The sequence below is a fragment of the Cupressus sempervirens genome, chromosome 1, assembly GCF_028749045.1.
Source record: "Cupressus sempervirens isolate cs-2001-9-10 chromosome 1, ASM2874904v1, whole genome shotgun sequence".
NCBI lineage: Eukaryota > Viridiplantae > Streptophyta > Pinopsida > Cupressales > Cupressaceae > Cupressus > Cupressus sempervirens.
The window spans coordinates 606,130,227-606,145,171 of record NC_143118.1 but is presented as its reverse complement, the minus strand read 5'-3'; the positions used below and the strand labels follow the sequence as shown (position 1 = coordinate 606,145,171).

General features: G+C 45.2%; 2 non-coding genes and 1 pseudogene across 2 annotated transcripts; all 3 read right to left on the bottom strand.

Moving 5' to 3' along the window:
* Positions 1-9,740: 9,740 nt before the first annotated feature.
* On the bottom strand, positions 9,741-13,054 carry LOC149578900 (25S ribosomal RNA). Its single transcript, XR_016357939.1, has one exon. It is a non-coding gene; the product is annotated as a 25S ribosomal RNA (ribosomal RNA).
* Positions 13,055-13,240: 186 nt separating this feature from the next.
* Positions 13,241-13,394, bottom strand: LOC149578899 (5.8S ribosomal RNA). The gene has a single exon (XR_016358197.1). It is a non-coding gene; the product is annotated as a 5.8S ribosomal RNA (ribosomal RNA).
* A 25-nt stretch (positions 13,395-13,419) lies between these two features.
* Positions 13,420-14,469, bottom strand: LOC149578898 (18S ribosomal RNA; annotated as a pseudogene).
* Positions 14,470-14,945: the final 476 nt, after the last annotated feature.

Below are 14,945 nucleotides of genomic sequence, written 5' to 3'. Positions count from 1 at the left end.
GTAACTTGATGAACGGACTTATAAAGTCGACTTGGTGAGAGTACTTGTTCTGGTGACTTGATGAATGGACTTAAATAGTCAACTTGGTGGGGTGACTTTATGAAAGGACTTAAAGAGTCAACTTGGTAAGAGCACTTGGTGGGGTGACTTGATGAATGCACTTGAAGAATCGACTTGGTTAGAGTACTTGGTGGGGTGACTTGATGAATGGGCTTATAGAGTCGACTTGGTGAGAGTACTTGGTGGCTCGACTTGATGAGCAGACTTAAAGAATCAACTTGGTGAGAGTACTTGGCAGGGTGAACTGATGAACAAACTTAAAGAGTCAACTTGGTGGGCCGACCTGGTGCGGTGACTTGATGAATGGACTTAAAGAGTCGACTTGGTTAGAGTACTTGTTCTAGTGACTTGATGAATGGACTTGAAGAGTCAACTTGGTGGGGTGACATGATGAAAGGACTTAAAGAGTCGACTTGGTGAGAGTACTTGGTGGGGCAACTTGATGAATGGACTTAAAGGGTCGACTTGGCAAGGTGACTTGATGAACGGACCTAAAGAGTTGACTTAGTGAGAGTACTTGGCGGGGTAAACTGATGAACGAACTTAAAGAGTTGACTTGGTGGGAGTACTTGGTGGGTTGACCTAGTGGGGTGACTTGATGAACAGACTTATAGAGTTGACTTGGTGAGAGTACTTGTTCTGGTGACTTGATGAACGGACTTAAAGAGTTAGCTTGGTGGGGTGACTTGATGAAAGGACTTAAAGAGTCAACTTGGCAGGGTGACTTGATGAACAAACTTAAAGGGTCGACTTTGCGGGGTGACTTGATGAACGGACCTAAAGAGTTGACTTGGTGAGAGTACTTGGTGGGGTGACCTGATGAACAGACTTAGGGAGTTGACTTAGTGAGAGTACTTGGTGGGCCGACCTAGTTGGGTGACTTCATAAACAGACTTAAAGAGTCGACGTGGTGAGAGTACTTGGTGGGGTGACTTGATGAATGAACTTTAAGGGTCGACTTGGCGGGGTGACTTGATGAACAATCCTAAAGAGTTGACTTGGTGAGAGTACTTGGTGGGGTGACTTGATGAACAGACTTAAAGAGTCAAATTGGTGAGAGTACTTGGTAGGGTGACTTGATGAACGCACTTGAAGGGTCGACTTGGTGGGGTGACTTGATGAAGATAGTTAAAGAGTCAACTTGGTGAGAGTACTTGGTCAGGTGACTTTATGAACGCGCTTGAAGAATCTACTTGGTTAGAGTACTTGGTGGGGTGAGTTGATGAACGAACTTAAAGACTCAACTTGGTGGGCCGACCTGGCAGGGTGACTTGATGAACAAACTTAGAGAGTCGACTTGGTGAGAGTACTTGGTGACTTGGTGGGCCAACCTGGCTAGGTGACTTGATGAATGAACTTAAAGAGTCCACTTGGTGGGCTGACCTCAGAGGGTGACATGATGAATGAACCTAAAGAGATGACTTGGTGAGAGTACTTGGTGGGCAGACATAGCGGGGTGATTTGATGAACGCACTTAAAGAGTGGACTTGGTGACAATACTTGATGGGGTGACTTGATGAACGAACCTAAAGAGTCGACTTGGTGGGCTGACTTGGTAGGGTGACTTGATGAACAAACTTAAAGAGTTGACTTGGTTAGAGTACTTGGTGGGCTGACCTGGCTGGGTGACATGATGAACAAACTTAAAGAGTCGACTTGGTGAGAGTACTCGGTGGGCTAACCTGGTCATGTGACTTGATGAACGAACTTAAAGAGTCAACTTGGTGGGCCGACTTGGCCAGGTGACTTGATGAACAAACTTAAAGAGTCGACTTGGTGGGTCGAACTAGCGGGGTGACTTGGTGAGAGTATTTGGTGGGTTGACTCGGTAGGGTGACTTGATGAATGAACTTAGAGAGTCGACTTTGTGAGATTACTTGGTGGGTCGAATTGGTGGGGTGACTTGATGAATGAACTTAAGGAGTGGACTTGGTGAGGGAACTTGGTGGGCCGATTTGGCGAGGTGAATTTATGAATGAACCTAAAGAGTCAACTTTGTGAAAATACTTGATGGGCCGACCTGGCGGGGTGACTTGATGACCAAACTTAAAGGGTAACCTTGGTGAGAGTACTTGGTGGGCCAACCTAGTGGAGCAACTTGATGAACGAACTTAAAGAGTCAAATTGGTGAGATTATGTCATGTCCCCTTTTCAAATAATTAAAAAATAATAATCTTTGCTAAGGCAGGCCCAAGAAAGTGAAGTTTCGGAAAAAGGGGGTTAATCTTTGGAAACCGTTGGACTAATAAATGAAAATTATTATTAAAATATGTTTCATTAACCTCTCTTGGATGTGAGTTACAGTTATGCCCTATTTTAAGGGGTTTGGAGGCATTTTGGGTGGGGAGCAGAACTTGATTTTTGCTCATTCTTTGTTATTCTTCAGAGGCTGCCAAACCTATGGAGAAGGAGACCCAAGAACGGGAGTTTGCAGGTTTCCAGGGAGACCCAAGAATGGGAGTTTGCAGGTTTCTAGGAAGGCTAAGGATGGGATTTTGAAGCCATTCCATGTGCATGCTCATACAAAGTTTGCCTTTGTGCTGAACAGTGTAGATTTGTGGGTTTTTGGGTGTGTTTTTGCATGAGTTTGGTGTTTTCAGTTGAGCATTTCATATCAGTTTTGGTTGCTTCTGTATTTCAGACTTTAAGCTGTTAAAATAGAGCTGAATATATGTATTGGGACGTGATTAAACTTCTGAGATAGTTTATTAGTGTTTTTGTGGTGTTTCCGGGCATTTCTGTGTTAATTTCGGGAGCCCGATGAGCATAGTTTTTGTCCTACATTTGTGAGCTGTTGTGTAAAGGTTATATAGATCTGGAAATGTCATTTTTTAGGCTGTTATGCTGCTGAAAAATCTGTAAAAATGGATATTTTCAGATTTATTAATAATAGGTGAAGCTGTGAAGCTTTTGGCACCATTTCTGGCATACCCGATTTGGGGTTTCTTGAGAAATTTGGAGGATCTTTGTGATATTAGTTGTTTGATCTTAAAGATCTGATTAAAGATTGGAAATATCATACAAAATCAGAAAAGGGACATTTCAGAGTACTTGGTGGGGTGACTTGATGAACAAACCTAAAGAGTCGACTTGGTGAGAGTACTTGGTGGGCTGACCTGGCGGGATGACTTGGTGAGCAAACTTAAAGAGTCGACTTGGTGAGAGTACTTGGTGGGCTGACCGGGCAGGGTGACTTGATGAATGAACTTAAAGAGTTGACTTGGTGGGCTGACTTGGTAGAGTCAATTCATGAATGAACTTAAAGAGTCCACCGACCTGGCGAGGTGACTTGATGGACGAACTTAAAGAGTAGACTTGGTGAGAGTAATTTGTCGGCTGACTTGGCGGGGTGACTTGATGAATGAACTTAAAGAGTCAACTTGGTGTGGTGACTTGATGAGTGCACTTGAAGGGTTGACTTGGTGGGGTGACTCTATGAACAGACCTAAAGAGTTGACTTGGTGAGAGTACTTGGTGGGGTGACTTGATGAACAGACTTAAAGAGTCAACTTGGTGAGAGTACTTGGTGGGGTGACTTGATGAAAGGACTTAAAGAATAAACTTGGTTGGCCGAACTGGTGGGGTGACTTGATGAACAGATGTAAAGAGTTGACTTGGTGAGAGTACTTGTACTTGTTTTGGTGACTTGATGAACAAACTCAAAGAGTTGACTTGGTGGGGTGACTTGATGAAAGGACTTAAAGAGTTGACTTGGTGAGTGTACTTGGTGGGGTGACTTGATGAAAGAACTTAAAGGGTTGACTTGGTAGGGTGACTTGGTGAATGGACCTAAAGAGTCGACTTGGTGAGAGCACTTGGTGGGGTGACTTGACGAATGGACTCAAAGAGTTGACTTGGTGGGAGCACTTGGTAGGGTGACCTGATGAATGGACTCAAAGAGTTGACTTGGTGAGAGTACTTGGTGGCTTGACTTGATGAGCAGACTTAAAGAGTCCACTTGGTGATTGGCAGGGCAAACTGATGAATGAACTTAAAGAGTCAACTTGGTGGGAGTACTTGGTGGGCCGACCTGGTGGGGTGACTTGATGAAGGGACATAAAGAGTCAACATGGTGAGAGTACTTGTTCTGGTGACTTGATGAATAGACTTAAACAGTCGACTTGGTGGGGTGACTTGATGAAAGGACTTAAAGAGTCGACTTGGTGAGAGTACTTGGTGGGGTGACTTGATAAACACACTCAAAGAATTGACTTGGTTAGAGTACTTGGTGGGGTGACATGGTGAGCGTACTTGGTGGCCCAACCTGGTTGGGTGACTTCATCAACAGACTTAAACAGTCGACTTGGTGGGAGTACTTGGTGTGCCGACCTTGTGGGGTGGCTTGATGAATGGACTTAAAGAGTCGACTTGGTGTACTGACCTCATGTGATGACTTGAAAATCAAACTTAAAGATTCAACTTGGTGAGAGAACTTCGTGTGCCAACCTGGGGAGCCAAGCTGGTGAGTCAAATTGGTGAGCGAGCTTAAAAAGGAAACTTGGTTGGGAAAGTTGCTAAGGTGAGATGGTAGGCTGACTTGGTGAGCCAACTTTGTCGAGCAAATTAAAAGAGTCAACTTGTTGAGGCTACTTGGTGGGGTGGCCTAGGGACCCCACTTGGTGAGGTGACCCAGTGAGCGAAGCTATCCAACCCTTGGTCACCAGCCCTGAGGAGAGGCAACTTGATGAGCTGACTTGGTGAGCAGACTTAAAGGGTCAACTTGGTGAGACAACTAGATGAGTTGGGTCATTGAGACAACTTGGTGGGGTGACTCGATGAGCTGACCCTACGAGAAGACCTTGTGAGTGAACTAAAAGTGTCAACTTGGTGAGCGTGCTTGAACAGTTGACTTGTTCAGCTAACTTGGAAAGCTGACATTGTGAGTAGGGCTTAAGATGTGACTTGGTGAGGTGATGCAGGAAGGTGTCGTTAATACCATAAAATTATAACAGAACCATAGAAATAATAGAAAATGTGAGAACAAAATGTGGTCTTGGCATTTGGATCGCAGAAGTGGAATTGCATAATTCATAAGCACAATATGCTAACCCACACGAGCACCTTCACTACAACAGTTTGCAAGACAAGCTGCCAGCTATCACCCAGAGTTGTCCTAGACAACGTTTGGGCCTTTCTTAAATAGGAAATTGTATGCTAGCTCCTGATCTACAGGCTTAGGAATTATTATAACCCTTCCCTCAATTTTTCAAACCTCATTCAAGCACTCTAAGGCCTCCAACGGTGAGCCTAAAGATTTTTAGCATATTTTTCCACTGAAAATTGACAATAACTTCTCGACACTTATGCTTGAGCTAGCTTGGTGAGAAAACTTAGAGAGTCAACTCATTGAGGCGACTTGGTGGGGTTGACTTGGCAAGGTGAAACCCACTTCGTGAGAAAACTGCAAGAGTCAGCTTGGTGAACGCACTGGAATTGCCACAGTGAGCTGACATGGCGTGTGGGCTTAACGAGGTGAGTTGGTGGGGAAACTTGGCAAGTGGAATTAAAGAACCAACTTGGTGAAGCCACTCGGTGAGTTAGTCCATTTAGATGACATGGTGAGCCAAACTGGGGAGGCGACCTGGCGAGCGAACTTGGTGAGCTGACTTGGCGAGCCGAATTGGGGAGTCAACTTGGCGAGAAAACTTGAAGAGTAAACTCATTAATGAAATTTTGCAAGTCCACCTTGTGAGCTGACCTAGGGAGATGACTTGGGGGTAGACTTGGTGAGCGTGCTTTAATTTTTGGCTTGGCGAGCTAACACGGGGAGCCAACCTAGCAAACTGACGTAATGAGTGGGCTCAATGGGGCGACTTGGTGGGGCGACTTGGCGAGTGGAATTAGAGAGCTAACATGGTGAGGAAACTTGGCAAGTTGGTTCATTGAGATGACATGGTGAGCTGACTTGGTGAGTCGACCTGGTGAGCGAACTTAAAGAGTCAACTTGGCAATGTACTCGAGTCGACTTGGTGAGGCGACCTTGCGAGCGGGCTCAAAGAGTCAACATGGTGAGGTGACTCATTGAGTAAACATGGTGAGGTGACTCATTGAGTCAACATACTGAGGTGACTCATGGTGAGGAGCTATCCTTGAGGTGACTTGGTGGGCCTACTTGATTAGTCAACTTGGTGAGTCGACCTGACAAGCTGACATGGTAAGCGAGCTTAAAGAGGTGACTTGGTGGGGTAACTCAGCAAACCAACTTATGGAGGTGAGATGGTGAGTCAACTTGGTGAGTTGACTTGTTGAGCACACCTAAAGAGTCAAGTTTGTGAGGTGACTCAACAAGTTAGCTCGTTGATGCAACTTGGGCGAGCCGACCTAGAGAGAAAACTTAAAGAGGTGACTTGGGTGGGCTGACCTGGTGAGCGAACTTAAAGAGTTGACTTGGAAATGTACTTGAACAATCAACTTGGTGAGCTGACATGGTGAGTGGGCTTAGAGAAGCAACTTGGTGGGGCAACTTGGTGAGCACACTTTTTGGGGCAAGGTGGTAAAATGACTAGGTGAGTCGACTTGGTGAGCTGATTTAGGGAGCTGACTTGGTGAGAAAACTTAAGGAGTCAACTTGGTGAGGCAACCTGAATAGTCGACTCAGTGAGATGACTTGGGGAGCCAACATGGTGAGTGGTCTTAAAGAAGAGGTAACCTGGTGAGGCAAGACGGTAAGTCATCTTGGTGAGCAGGCTTGCCAAGCTATGAGTAGACTTAAAGACTCAATTCTTGATTTGGAAAAAACCACATGGTCAGATGACTTGGTGACCTGACCTGGCTAGAAAAATTGGCAAGCAAACTTATAGAATCAACTTTTTGTCCCCAGCCAGGACTGGGTCACCCGACTGGGTCAACCCATCTCCATCGCCCCAGCCTCGGGCGACCCGATTGGGTCGCTAGAGTGGGTCGATGAGGGGAAAAAAAAATCATGGGAGGCCCTGTACAGTGAAAAGTGCTACATTTTGGGCATTACAAACAAAAAACAAGTTACTCGCTTTTGGATCACACATAGGTTTCAGTTCGCGTATTGCCAAGCTAACTCGTGGCGTTACGCCTAGCTAGCCAGATTCGAGGTAGTGTAGCAAAAATGATCCTATTTGAGAATTTTCTTTATTAAAAGAGATCATGATAGGCCCCATAAGGAAAAAAAGAATGAAATTTTGGGAGTTCAAAAAAAAATGTTACCCAATTTTGGATCGCGCATAGGGCTCCGGTCACGTAGCATCAAGGTGCCCTAGGTGGCATGATTCGAGCGAAAAGTCGACGGTGGCATGAGTCATGCAAAAACATTGGAGGCCATTAAGGCTCAAGGTGCTTCGACTCAAGGTTGCCGAGGTGGGTCAGGTTGAAAACTTTGGGTGTTAACCAAAAAGAAAAAGTTAACCGCTTTTGGATCACGTACATGGCTCGAGGCACTTAGAATCAAGTCGAGCACGGTGACATGAGTCATGCAAAAAATTTGGAGACGACTCAAGTCCGGGCATTCAACTCTATTCAAGTTCAAAACTTTGGGACTTGACAAAAAAAAGAAAAAAGAAAAAGTTACCCGGTTTTGGATCATGTAAGTGACTCGGGCCACTCAAAATTAAGGTGAGTGTGGTTACACGAGTTGAGCAAAAAAAAAATGGAGGCGGTTAAGGCTCGAGGCAATTCGAGTCGAGGTAGTTGAGTCGATTCAAAAACTTTAGGCATTACCCAAAAAAAGAATTAATCACTTTTGGATCATGTACATGACTTGGGGTGCATAGAATCAAGTCAAGCATGGTGACATGAGTGGTTCAAAAAAATTGCAGGCAATTAAGGCTCGAGGCAATTTGAGTGGGGGTTGCTAACATGATTTAGGTTGAAATCTTTGGGTTTTAACCAAAGAAGGAAGAAGTTAACCTCTTTTGGATCACGTACATGATGGAGAGCACAAAGTCTAGCATGGTGACATGAGTCCTGCGAAAAATTGGAGGTGGTTAAGGCTCGAGGCAATACGAGTCGGGGTTGCTGACACAATTTGGGTTGAAAACTTTGGGCGTTAACCCAAAAAAAGAGTTGACCGTGTTTGCATCACGCACATGACTCAGCGCACTTAGAATCATGTCGAGCATGGTGACATGAGTCATGCAAAAAAATTGGAGGTGGTTAAGGCTCGACGCGATTAGATTTGGGGTTGCGGTAGTTGGGGCGATTCGTGTCAGGGTTGCCGACACGGTTCGAGTTGAAAACTTTGGGCATTAACCCAAAAAAAAAAAAATTTGACCTCTTTTGGACCACGTACATGACTCGGGGCACTTAGAATCAAGTTGAGCATGGTGACATGGGTTGTGCAAAAAATTCGGAGGCAATTCAAGTCGGGGTAGCCAACTCGATTTGAGTTCAAAACTTTGGGCTTTAACCAAAAAAAATAAGTTGACCAATTTTGGATCATGTACATTAGTCGTCTACCCTCACAAAAATTACAAAACCTGGGGACCTGCCTGGAATTTGTAGTCGGAAGATTTTTCTGCCCTCACAAAAATTTACAAACCCCACCTGCTCAAAATTTGGACTTGGGAAGATTTTTCCACCCTCGTAGAATTTACAAACCCCACCCACTCAGAATTTGGCACTTGGAAATTACGAAACCCCGCCCGCCCGAAATTTGGACTTGGAAGATATTTTTGCCCTCATAGAAATTACAAACTTGACCCGCCTAAAATTGCACTGATTACGAACCCGACCCAGATGGAAATTGCACTTGGAAGACTTTTTTGCCCTCGAGGAAACTTTGGCACTCGAGAGATTTTTTCGCACTCGCAAAAATCACAAAATGCCACCCACCGAGAATTCGGCACTTGGGAGATTTTTCCGCCCTTTCAAAAATTGCAAACCCCACTAGCTCATAATTTGGGACTTGGGAGATATTTTTCCCCCTTGTGGAAATTTTACAAAACCCCACTCGCCCAAAATTTGGCACTGGGGAGATTTTTCTGCCCTGGCAGAAATTTCTACAAAACCCCTCACTCCTGCTCAAAATTTGGCACTCGAGAGATTTTTTTGCCCTGGAAGAAATATCAAACCCCACCTGCAAGGAATTTGGAACCTGGGAGATTTTTACGCCCTCGCGTAAATTGTAAACTGCACCCACCAAGAATTTGGCACTCGGTAGATTTTTCCTCCCTGGCAGAAATTGCAAACCCCACCCGCTAGGAATTTGGCACTTGGGAGATTTTTACACCCTTATGAAAATTGCAAACCCCACCTACTGAGAATTTGGCACTTGGGAGATTTTTTCACCCTCGCAGAAATTTTTACAAAACCCCACCCACCCAGAATGTGGCACTTGGGAGATTTCTTCTCCGTCACAAAATTTTTGACAAAACCCCACCCGTCGAGAATTTGGCACTTGGGAGATTTCTTTGCCCTCGTGAAAATTTTCACAAAACCCCACCCACTCAAAATTTTGCACCTGGGAGATTTTTTCTGCCCTCGCAAAAATTGCAAACCCCACCCGCCCAGAATATGGCACTTGGAAGATTTTCCCGCACTTGCATAAATTGCAAACCCCACCCATTGGGAATTTGGCACCTAAGAGATTGTTACGACCTCTCAAAAAAAAACCTTGCAAACCCCACCCACTCAGAATTTGGCACTTGTGAGATTTTCTCGCCCTCGTGCAAATTACAAACCCCACCTACCTCAGAGTCAAAAAAGGTTTTATGAATCGAGGCGACAGAGGGTTGAATCTCAATGGATCGTGGCAGCAAGGCCACTCTACCACTTACAATACCATGTCACTTATTTAAGTTTTCTGCAAAATATTCTTCTCGCTTACCACTTGAAATTAATATCCAAGGTTGCTCCAACAGGCTAGTGCATCGATCAAAGATGGCCAATGACACAGGCCCCTAGGAGTGCAAGAGTACCCCTACTACGGGTTGCAATGTAGTCAGAGAGAGATATGCACTGCATCTAGCATGGATTCTAACTTAGAGGCATTCAGTCATAATCTAACACATGGTAGCTTTGCACAACTGGCTTTTCAACAAAGCGCGGTGACCAAATGTGTGAATCAACGGTTCCTCTCATACTAAGTTGAATTACTATCGCAGCACGAATGATCAGTAGGGTAAAAATAACCTATCTCACGATGGTCTAAACCCAGCTCACATTCCTTATTGGTGGGTGAACAATCCAACACTTGGTGAATTCTGCTTCACAATGATAGGAAGAGTCAACATCGAAGGATCAAAAAGCAACATCGCTATGAATACTTGGCTGCCACAAGCTAGTTATCCCTGTGGTAACTTTTCTGACACCTCTAGCTTCAAATTTTGAAATTCTAAAGGATCGATAGGCCACGCTTTCACGGTTTGTATTTATACTGAAACTAAAAATCAAAAGAGCTTTTACCCTTTTGTTCCACACGAGATTTTTGTTCTCATTGAGCTCATCTTAGGACACCTACATTATCTTTTAATAGATGTGTCGCCCCAGCCAAACTCCCCACCTGACAATGTCTTTCGCTCAGATCGGTGTGCCTAGATGCACCTTAAGGCCAAAAATAGGGGCATTGCCCCATCTCTGCCTCACAGAATAAGTAAAATAATGTTAAAAGTAGTGGTATTTCACTTGTACCTGAAAGCTCCCACTTATTCTACACCTCTCAAATCATTTCACAAAGTCGGACTAGAGTCAAGCTCAACAGGGTCTTCTTTCCCCACTGATTCTGGCAAGCCCATTCCCTTGGCTGTGGTTTTGCTAGATAGTAGATAGGGACAGTGGGAATCTCATTAATCCATTCATGTGCATCACTAATTAGATGACAAGGCATTTGGCTACCTTAAGAGAGTCATAGTTACTACCATCACAATGCTTTGTTTTAATTAAATAGTCGGATTCCCCTTGTCCATACCAGTTCTGAGTCGACTGTTCACCACCTACGAAAAGCCCACCGAAGGGGGCATCCTGCATCTATCGCCTGATCAACACACGACGGCCTGCCCTCACCACAAGAGCAGCTCGGGTAGGCTGCCAACAGCCCATGAGTTTTGGGTGCAGACCCCTAGGCCCAACCCTCAGAGCCAATCCTTTTCTCAAAGTTACGGATCCATTTTGCCAACTTCCCTTACCTACATTGTTCTATTGACCAGAGGTTGTTCACCTTGGAGACCTAATGCGGTTATGAGTATGACCAAGCGTGAATGGTACTCGATCCTCTAGATTTTCAAGGGCCGTCAAAGGTGCACCAGACACCACAGGATGTGCGGTGCTCTTCCAACCGCTGGACCCTATCTCTGGTTGAATCGATTTCATGGTGGGCAAGCTGTTAAAAAGAAAAGAAAACTCTTCCCGGGGCCCCCGCCGATGTCTCCAGATTTCCTAATTTTGTCATTTGCCGCCACGTCCTAGTTTGGGAATATTAACTTGATTCCCTTTCGATGATCATGCAAAGTGCACCCTTGAAATAGGGTTTCCCCATCTCTTAGGATCGACTAACCCATGTCTAGGTGCTATTCACATGGAACCTTTCCCCACTTCAGTCTTCAAAGTTCTCATTTGAATATTTGCTACTACCACCAAGATCTGCACTGGGGGCCGATCCACCCAGGCTCATGCCCAAGGTTTCACAACAACCCCCATGTCCTCCTACTCATTGGAGCCTGGCACTTGCCTCGACGGCTAAGTATAGGTTGTGCACTTCAGTACCATCCATTTTCGAGGCTAGTTGATTCGGCAGGTGAGTTGTTACACACTCCTTAATGGATTTTGACTTCCATGACCACCATCCTGTTATCTTAATCAACCAACACCCTTTGTGGGATCTGGGTTAGCGCACAATTTGGCATTGTAACTCAGCTTTTGGTTCATCTTGCATCGCCAGTTCTACTTACCAAAAATTGCCCACTTGGAGCTCATGATTCTGTGGTGCGGCTCAACAGAGCAGCCGCATCGACTTACCTATTTAAAGTTTGAGAATTGGTCGAGGTCGTTACGCCCCTGATGCCTCTAATAATTTGCTTTACCTGATAAAACTTGCATGTGAGCTCTAGCTATCCTAAGGGAAACTTCGGAGGAAACCAGCTACTAGATGGTTCGATTAGTCTTTCACACCTATACCCAAGTCAGATGAATGATTTGCATGTTAGTATCGCTGCGGGCCTTCACCAGAGTTTCCTCTGGCTTCACCCTGCTCAGGCATAGTTCACCATCTTTTGGGTCCCAACAGGTGTGCTCACACTCGAACCCTTCACAGAAGATCAGGGTCGGTCGGCGGTGTAGCCCCCTTGAGGGGATCTCGCCAATCAGCTTCCTTGTGCCTCGCAAGTTTTCCCAACCTGCCAACTCACACACATGTTAGACTCCTTGGTCTGTGTTTCAAGATGGGTCAGATGGAAAGCCCACTGGCCAGTGCCATGAGCGCACAGGTGCCTGAGAGCCCATCGTAAAGCCATGTGCTTTGGTCCTCAACTGCCATGATGGAAGTATTTGTGTGACCAAAAAGTCGAGCTTGTGCTACCATGACAACCCACGCTGGCGCATCCCCCAAACTGAGCGGCAGACTACCTCACACTGTTATGCATCCGATCGGGGCACATCGCCGGCCTCCATGCACTTCCCTCCCAGCAATTTCAAACACTCTTTAACTCTCTTTTCAAAGTCCTTTTCATCTTTCCCTTGCGGTACTTGTTCACTATTGGTCTCTTGCCTGTATTTAGCCTTGGACAAAATTTACCACCCGATTAGGGTTGCATTCCCAAACAACCCGACTCGTCGATAGCGCCTCGTGGTGCGACAGGGTCTAGGCATGATAGGGCTCTCACCCTCTCTAGTGCCCCCTTCCAGGGGACTTGGGCCTGGTCTGTCATTGAGGATACTTTTACAGACTACAATTCGATAGGCGCCGCTATCAATTTTCATGTTGGGCTCTTCCCAGTTTGCTTGTCGTTACTAGGGGAATCCTAGTAATTTTATTTTCCTCTACTTATTGATATGCTTAGAGATGTAGCAATGCCTGCACTATGGTAGGCTACTGAGACCAAAATAAAGTTCCTCACGAGGAATCATTTGATTATCGCAAACCAATGCTGGCCTTTGCGAGCCACTACTTGTCATGACGGATCAATGGACCTCATGCTCATTTCAGCTGACCACATTCCACTTTCGAACACAGATGGCCATCCTTGCTCCTCACTGGGGAGGGAAAAATTTTGTAGTGCGATGCCCAGGAACACGTGCCCTTGGCCGAGGCCTTGGGCACAACTTGCATTCAAAGACTTGATGATTCATAGGATTCAACAATTCACACTAAGTATCGCATTTTGCTACACTCTTCATCATGGTGAGAGCCGAGATATCCATTTCTGAGAGTCATGATTTTGTTATGTTTTTGTCTTTCGATGACCCAAGTACGCAAGGTGCTAGCTCGCGCTTCGTTCTTTGGATTTCTAAGGTGCCCCCAACTTTTGTTCTTGATTAATGAAAACATTCTTGGAAAATTCTTTTGCAGTGGTTCATCTTCCATAAATCCAAGAATTTCACCTCTACCAATGAAATACAAATGCCCCCGATAGTCCCTATTAATCATTACTCCAATCCTAAAGGCCAACAGAATAGGACCAGACTCCTATCGCGTTATTCCATGCTAATGTATTTAGAGTGTAGGCTTGCTTTGAGCACTCTAATTTTTTCAAAGTAACGGCGTCGAAACCGCTACCCAGCCAATTAAGGCCAGGAACACACCGCCGACAGAAGGGACGTGAGGGCTAGTGCACACCTAGAAGGCAGACTGACTGTGACAACCCAAGGTCCAACTACGAGCTTTTTAACTGCAACAACTTAAATATATGCTATTGGAGCTAGAATTACCGCTACTGCTAGCACCAGACTTGCCCTCCAATGGATCCTCATTAAGGGATTTAGATTGTACTCATTCCAATTACTAGACTCGATGAGCCTAGTATTGTTATTTATTATCACTACCTCCCCGTGTCAAGATTGGGTAATTTGCACGTCTGCTGCCTTCCTTAGATGTGGTAGCCATTTCTCAGGCTCCCTCTTTGGAATCAAACCCTAATTCTCCGTCACCCATCACCACCATGGTAGGCCTCTATCCTACCATCAAAAGTTGATAGGGCAGAAATTTGAATGAAGCATCGCTAGCACAAAGGCCGTGTGATCCGTCGAGTTATCATGGATCACCAAAATAGCAGGCGAGCCCGTGCCAGCCTTTTATCTAATAAATGCATCCCTTCCGAGAGTCAAGATTTGGTGCACTTATTAGCTCTAGAATTACTACAGTTATCCAAGTAGAAAAGTACCATCAAAGAAAGTATAACTTATTTAATGAGCCATCCGCAGTTTCATAGTTTGAAATAGTTCATACTTAGACATGCATGGCTTAATCTTTTAGACAAGCATATGACTACTGGCAGGATCAACTAGGTAGCTTCTAACAACGAGGGGACCCCCAAGACCTACTATAGCAAAGGGATGCCCACCGCGATGGGAAACCAAAATTTGCATTTGCTCCATCATGCATCCAAACATAATCTGCCGAACAAGAAACAAGAATGACAGTCATAGCACATGTAGGACTCGCAACGTTCAAAGATTTCACACAAGAGGAAAGTGTCCTATCATTGACCGGAGAGGGCCGAATAGGGAGCCTCTGTTCATAGGAACCTGGGAAGAACATCCTATATGAAACCCACTCAAAAAGAAGCCTCGAGCCTATATGAGATGCACCACGCACATAGCCACCTCAATTTTAAGGCCACTCAGAGACATCCATTTCCTAGGCATATGCCTCCTACACACCTATTGAGGTGCACCTACATAGAAAAAATCCTTCTTGATCACAACAAACATTTTCCCATGACAAAGAGCTGGTTGCCAAAGTGCCAACGAAGACCACCGTGCTA